General features: G+C 38.7%; 1 non-coding gene across 1 annotated transcript; it reads left to right on the top strand.

The window, feature by feature from the left end:
* Positions 1 to 2,719: 2,719 nt before the first annotated feature.
* Positions 2,720 to 2,827, top strand: LOC112773648 (small nucleolar RNA R71). Its single transcript, XR_003188188.1, has one exon. It is a non-coding gene; the product is annotated as a small nucleolar RNA R71 (small nucleolar RNA).
* Positions 2,828 to 7,776: the final 4,949 nt, after the last annotated feature.

Below are 7,776 nucleotides of genomic sequence, written 5' to 3' on the forward strand. Positions count from 1 at the left end.
GGCTTTGGAGATGAACCTTTCCATCTCCCATGACTCGGATGTGGAAGCTTTTGTCTTCCCTTTCCCCTTTCTAGAGGATTCTCCGGTCTTAGGTGCCATCAATGGTAATGGAAAAACAAAAAAGCTATGCTTTTACCACACCAAACTTAGAATATTGCTCGCCCTCGAGCAATAAACAAAAGAATAGAAGAAGAAGAAAAAGAAATATGGAGAGGGAGAGGTGGATGTGGTTTCGGCCAAGAGGAGTGTAGAGGGGTGTGTTGTGTGAATTTGATGAAGAATGGAGGTCTTTATATAGGGAAGGGAGGGGGGGAAGGTTTCGGCCATATGGGTGGGTTTGGGTGGTAAATTGGTTTTGAATTTTTGAAGGTAGGTGGAGTTTATGAGGTAGGTTTATGGGGAAGAGTGGATGGATGTGAGTGGTGAAGAGGTGATGGGGAAGAGAGATTGAGGTGATTAGTGAAAGGTTTTTGGGGAAGAGTGTTTATGGGGTTGTGTGAAAGAGAGTGGTGAGAAGAAGTGAGTGGAGGTAGGTGGGGATCCTGTGGGGTCCACAGATCCTGAGTGGATCCTGTGGGGTCCACAGATCCTAAGGTATTCAAGGATTTACATCCCTGCACCCATTAGGCATGTAAAAATGCCTTTGCACCCAACTCTGGGCGTTCAGCGCCAGGTTGGTGGCCATTTTGGGCGTTCAACGCCCATTTGTGTGCCATTTCTGGCGTTGAACGCCAGAACCATGCATGTTCTGGCGTTCAGCGCCCAGAAGCTGCCCATTTTGGGCGTTCAGCGCCAGAACCATGCTCTGTTCTGGCGTTTGAACGCCAGGCAGATGCTCCTCCAGGGTGTGATTTTTCTTCTGCTGTTTTTGATTCCGTTTTCAATTTTTATATTTATTTTCTGACTCCACATGATCATGAACCTATAAAGACATATAACTAAGAAGAATATAGTTAGATAAATAAAGATTGGGTTGCCTCCCAACAAGCGCTTCTTTAATGTCAATAGCTTGACAGTGGGCTCTCATGGAGCCTCACAGATGTTCAGAGCATTGTTGAAACTCTCCAACACCAAACTTAGAGTTTGGATATGGGAGTTCAACATCAAACTTAGATTTTGGTTGTGGCCTCCCAACACCAAACTTAGAGTTTGACTGTGGGGGCTTGGGTTGACTCTGCTTTGAGAGAAGCTTTTTATGCTTCCTCTCCATGGTTGCAGAGGGAGATCCTTGAGTTTTAAACACAAGGGAGTCCTTATTCCATTGAAGGACTATTTCTCCTCTGTCAACATCAATCACAGCTCTTGCTGTGGCCAGGAAAGGTCTTCCTAGGATGATAGATTCATCCTCTTCCTTTCCAGTATCCAGGACTATGAAATCAGTAGGGATGTAAAGGCCCTCAACCTTTACTAACACGTCCTCTACCTATCCATAAGCCTGTTTTCTTGAGCTGTCTGCCATCTCTAATGAGATTTTAGCAGCTTGCACCCCATAGATTCCCAGTTTCTCTATTACAGAGAGGGGCATGAGGTTTATCCCTGAACCAAGGTCACATAGAGCCTTAAAGATCATGGTGCCTATGGTACAGGGTATTATGAACTTTCCAGGATCCTGTCTCTTCTGAGGCAATGTCAGTTGATCCAGATCACTTAGTTCATTGATGAACAAGGGAGGTTCAACTTCCCAAGTATCAATGCCAAATAATTTGGCATTCAGCTTCATGATTGCACCAAGAAACTTGGCAGTTTGCTCTTCAGTAACATCCTCATTCTCTTCAGAAGAGGAATACTCATCAGAGCTCATGAAGGGCATAAGGAGGTTCAATGGAATCTCTATTGTCTCTAGATGAGTCTCAGATTCCTTTGGTTCCTCAGAGGGAAGCTCCTTATTGGTCACTGGACGTCCCAGGAGGTCTTCCTCCTTGGGATTCACGTCCTCCTCTCCCTCATTGGGTTCGGCCATTTTGGTTATGTCAATGGCCTTGCACTCTCCTTTTGGATTCTCTTCTGTATTGCTTGGGAGAGTAATGGGAGGGATTTCAGTGATCCTTTTACTCAGCTGGCCTACTTGTGCTTCCAGATTTTTAATGGAAGACCTTGTTTTATTCATGAAACTCACAGTGGCCTTGGATAGATCAGAGACTAAGTTTGCCAAATTAGAAGTATTTTGTTCAGAGTTCTCTGTCTGTTACTGAGTGGATGATGGAAAAGGTTTATTATTGTTAAACCTGTTTCTTCCACCATTATTAAAGCCTTGTTGAGGCTTTTGATCCTTCCATGAGAAATTTGGATGATTTCTCCATGATGAGTTATAGGTGTTTCCATAAGGTTCACCTAAATAATTTACCTCTGCTATTGCAGGGTTTTCAGGATCATAAGCTTCTTCTTCATGAGAAGCCTCTTGAGTACTGTTGGATTCAGCTTGCATTCCATGCAGACTCTGAGAGATCATATTGACTTGCTGAGTCAATATTTTATTCTAAGCCAATATGGCCTTCAGAGTATCAACTTCAAGAACTCCCTTCTTCATAGGCGTCCGATTATTCACAGGATTCCTTTCAGAAGTGTACATGAACTGGTTATTAGCAACCATGTCAACGAGTTCTTGAGCTTCTGTAGGCGTTTTCTTTAGGTGAATGGATCCATCTGCAGAAGTGTCCAGTGACATCTTTGATAGCTCAGATAAACCATCATAGAATATATCCAGGATGGTCCATTCTGAAAGCATGTCAGAAGGACACTTTTTGGTCAACTGTTTGTATCTTTCCCAAGCTTCATAGAGGGATTCACCTTCTTTCTGTCTGAAGGTTTGAACATCAGCTCTAAGCTTGTTCAGCTTTTGAGGAGGAAAGTACTTGGCTAAGAAAGCCGTGACCAGCTTATCCCAAGAGTTCAGGCTGTCTTTGGGTTGAGAATCCAACCATAATCTAGCTCTGTCTCTTACAGCAAAAGGGAAAAGCATGAGCCTGTAGACTTCAGGATCTACTCCATTAGTCTTAACAGTATCACATATCTGCAAGAATTCAGTTAAGAACTGAAAAGGATCTTCAGATGGAAGTCCATGAAACTTGCAGTTCTGCTGCATCAGAGAAACTAATTGAGGTTTCAGCTCAAAATTGTTTGCTCCAATGGCAGGAATGGAGATGCTTCTTCCATGTAAATTGGAATTAGGTGCAGTAAAGTCACCAAGCATCTTCCTTACATTATTATTATTTTCGGCTGCCATCTCCTCTTCCTGTTCGAAAATTTCTGAAGGGTTATCTCTGGATTGTTGTATTTTAGCTTCTCTTAATTTTCTCTTCAGAGTCCTTTCAGGTTCTGGATCTGCTTCCACAAGAATGTTCTTGTCCTTGCTCCTGCTCATATGACAAAGAAGAGGGCACAGAAAAATAATAATAATAATAGAGATCTTTTATACCACAGTATATGGATCCCTGTGTGAGTAGAAGAAGAGGGGGAGACAAAGAATGTAATATAATGGAAGAAACACAACTGTGAGGATGGCAGAGATGTGAGATGAGATGTTAGGATATGAATGAATAAATAGAATAAGATGGGGGAGGGAGAATTTTCGAAAATTATTTTGAAAAAGAGTTAGTGATTTTCGAAAATGGTTTTTGAAAATTGTTAGTATTTTTTCGAAAAATTTTTTTAAATTAAAAATAAAAATAAGAATAATTAGTTAATTAAAAAGAAATTTTTGGAAAAGAGGGAAGATATTTTCGAAAATTAGAGAGAGAGAGTTAGTTAGGTAGTTTTGAAAAAGTTAAGAAACAAACAAAAAGTTAGTTAGTTAGTTGAAACAAATTTTGAAAAGATAAGAAGTTAGAAAGTTAGAAAAGATATTTTGAAAAGATATTTTTGAAAAAGATAAGATAAGAAGATATTTTTGAAAAGATATGATTGAAATTAGTTTTGAAAAAGATTTGATTTTTAAAATCACAATTAATGACTTGATTCATAAGAAATCACAAGATATGATTCTAGAACTTAAAGTTTGAATCTTTCTTAACAAGCAAGTAACAAACTTCAAATTTTTGAATCAAAACATTAATTGATTATGTTATTTTCGAAAATTTGATATAAAAATAAGAAAAAGATTTTTGAAAAATATTTTTAGAATTTTCGAAAATAACTAAGAAATTTGAAAAAGATTTGATTTTTGAAAAAGATTTTGAAAAAGATAAGATTTTTAAATTGAAAATTTGATTTGACTCATAAGAAACAACTTGATTTTAAAAATTTTTGAAAAAGTCAACTCAAATTTTCGAATTTGATGAGAGAAAAAGGGAAAGATATTTTTTTTATTTTTGAATTTTTATGATGAGAGAGAAAAACAAGAAAAATGATGCAATGCATGGAAATTTTAGATCAAAATTATGAATGTGTGCAAGAATGCTATGAATGTCAAGATGAACACCAAGAACACCGTGAATATCATGATGAACATCAAGAACATATTTTTGAAAAATTTTATATGCAAAGAAAACATGCAAGACACCAAACTTAGAAATCTTTCATGTTTAGACTCTAATAAATAAAAAATGTACATGTAAAACAAGAAAAGACACAAAACAAGAAAAACATCAAGATCAAACAAGAAGACTGACAAAGAACAACTTGAAGATCATGAAGAACACTATGAATGCATGATATTTTCGAAAAATGCAAGATGCACATGCAATTGACACCAAACTTATAACATGACTCAAGACTCAAACAAGAAACATGAAATATTTTTGATTTTTGTGATTTTCTAAATTTTTTTTTTTGGATTTTTATTTTATATTTTTCGAAAAATTATTTTGAAAAAGAAAAATAAGGATTCAAAATTTTTAATATGAATTCTAGGAATCTTATGCTCTAAAGCTCCAATCAAAGGGTCAGGCATGGCTTGATAGCCAGCCAAGCTTTAGTATGTAACTCAGACATGACACGCCTGACATTCCTTACATTCAACAGCCAATTGGCTAAGAAAGATAAAGAAGCTCTTCTCTTGAGTATAAGAATTGAGACATGGCTTTACAGCCAGCCAGGCTTTAACATGCTTCATGAAACACTAGAATTCATTCTTAAAAATTTTGAACCTATAGAATAATTTATTTTTGAAAACATTTTTATATTATTTTCGAAAACAGATGAGAAAATTTTAGAAATATTTTTGAAAAATTTTTGAAAATAAAATAAAAAGAAAATTACCTAATCTGAGCAACAAGATGAACCGTCAGTTGTCCAAACTCAAACAATCCCCGGCAACGGCGCCAAAAACTTGGTGCGCAGAATTTGTGATGTCTAGGCTCAAACTATTCCTGGCACGTGAGCAACTTGGTACGCGTAATCGTGATTACACATTCATAATTTGTCACAACTTCGATACAACTAACCAGCAAGTGCACTGGGTCGTCCAAGTAATACCTTACGTGAGTAAGGGTCGAATCCCACGGAGATTGTTGGTATGAAGCAAGCTATGGTCACCTTGCAAATCTCAGTCAGGCGGATATAAAGTGATAATGGTGTTTTCGAATATTATATAATAAAATAGGGATAGAGATACTTATGTAATTCATTGGTAGGAATTTCAGATAAGCGAATGGAGATGCTTTCATTCCTCTGAACCTCTGCTTTCCTGCTATCTTCATCCAGTCAGTCTTACTCCTTTCCATGGCTGTCTTTATGTGATACATCACCACTATCAATGGCTACTTTCGGTCATCTCTCGGGAAAATGATCCAATGCCCTGTCACGGCACGGCTAATCGTCTGGAGGCATCACCCTTGCCAATGGCTTCATCTTATCCTCTCAGTGAATAATATGCTCACGCACCCTGTCACGGCACGGCTATTCATCTGTCGGTTCTCGATCATGCTGGAATAGGATTCACCCTCCTTTTGCGTCTGTCACTAACGCCCTGCAATCGCGAGTTAGGAGCTCGTCACAGTCATTCAATCATTGAATCCTACTCGGAATACCACAGACAAGGTTTAGACCTTCCGGATTCTCTTGAATGCCGCCATCATTCTAGCTTACGCCACGAAGATTCTGGTTAGGAGATCTAAGAGATATTCATTCTAGCTTATTTCATGTAGAACGGAAGTGTTTGTCAGGCACGTGTTCATAGGGGAGAATGGTGATGAGCGTCACACATAATCATCACCTTCATCACGTTCTTGGGTGCGAATGGATATCTTAGAAGCGAAATAAGAAGAATTGAATAGAAAACAGTAGTACTTTGCATTAATCTTTGAGGAACAGCAGAGCTCCACACCTTAATCTATGGAGTGTAGAAACTCTACCGTTGAAAATACATAAGTGAAAGGTCCAGGCATGGCCGAGATGGCCAGCCCCCTAAAACGTGATCAATAGTCTCCTAAGATGAATAATGGATTAAAAACTGAGACCAAAGATGTCAAAAAGACTAGTTAAAGGTCCTATTTATAATAAACTAGTCACTAGGGTTTACATGTGTAAGTAATTGATGCATAAATCCACTTCCTGGGCCCACTTGGTGTGTTTTTGGGCTGAGCTTGAGTGTTGCACGTGCAGAGGCCATTTGTGGAGTTGAATGCCAGCTTTTGTGCCAGTTTGGGCGTTCAACTCTGGTTTTGGCTCCTTTTCTGGCGCTGGACGCTAGATTTGGGTAGAAAGCTGGCGTTGAACGCCAGTTTACATCATCTATTATTGGCCAAAGTATGGACTATTATATATTTCTGGAAAGCCCTGGATGTCTACTTTCCAACGCAATTGGAAGCGCGCCATTTCGAGTCCTTTAGCTCCAGAAAATCCACTTTGAGTGCAGGGAGGTCAGAATCCAATAGCATCAGCAATCCTTCTTCAACCTCTGAATCTGATTTTTGCTCAAGTCCGTCAATTTCAGCCAGAAAATACCTGAAATCACAGAAAAACACACAAACTCATAGGAAAGTCCAGGAATGTGAATTTAACATAAAATCTATTAAAAACATCCCTAAAAGTAACTAGATTCTACTAAAAATATACTAAAAACAATGCCAAAAAGCGTATAAATTATCCGCTCATCACGTTTCACGCCCCAGAGACCTCATAGCAAGTGGATCTCATCAAAGCTTATCCAAAACACTCACTAAGTGAGCTCCAGAAGTGGATTTTAGTACTAAATAGACTGTTTTGCCCTTACTAGTCATTTGTTTAGTATTTAAGGGATTTTATTTATGTAATTCAAGAAATCTCCGATTCAGGAGACCATCATACACGTTTATCATTGTTTTTACTTTCAGTGTGAGTTTCTAAACCTCCTAGCTTGAAGGGAGGAGCCCTGCTGAGTCATATGAATTAATAAAAAGTATTTCTGTTTCTTCTTCGATCCGTGTCTGGTCTATCTCTAGGATGTATATCCGATCTTCATCGTAGTGAACAGGATGATCTAACCAATTAGCTCTGTTCATCACATTAAGATGAACGTTCCTGACAAACACCCACGTCTAGTTGGGTTCGTGTGAATACTTGGAAGGAAAGCACGAGCCAACAGCTATGTTTATACATCTCTCAGACGGTTAATCCACGACTTCGTTGGGGACTTCTCAAGACACTAGTTCAGCCGATTTCTGGGGAGATTAGGGTCTCCGTGGTATAGGCTAGAATCCAAAGAAGCAGCATTCTCTGATCTGGAAGATTCGACCTTGTCTGTGGCATTTTAAGTAGGATCGCCAAGAGAATGACTGCTAAAGCTTCACCCTCCGTCAGATTGAATGACCATGGGCAATGGCATTTGACCTGTAGCAGAGGAGATCAATGACCACGGGC

The sequence above is a fragment of the Arachis hypogaea genome, chromosome 18 (genome assembly GCF_003086295.3).
Source record: "Arachis hypogaea cultivar Tifrunner chromosome 18, arahy.Tifrunner.gnm2.J5K5, whole genome shotgun sequence".
In the NCBI taxonomy this organism is placed as follows: Eukaryota; Viridiplantae; Streptophyta; class Magnoliopsida; order Fabales; family Fabaceae; genus Arachis; species Arachis hypogaea.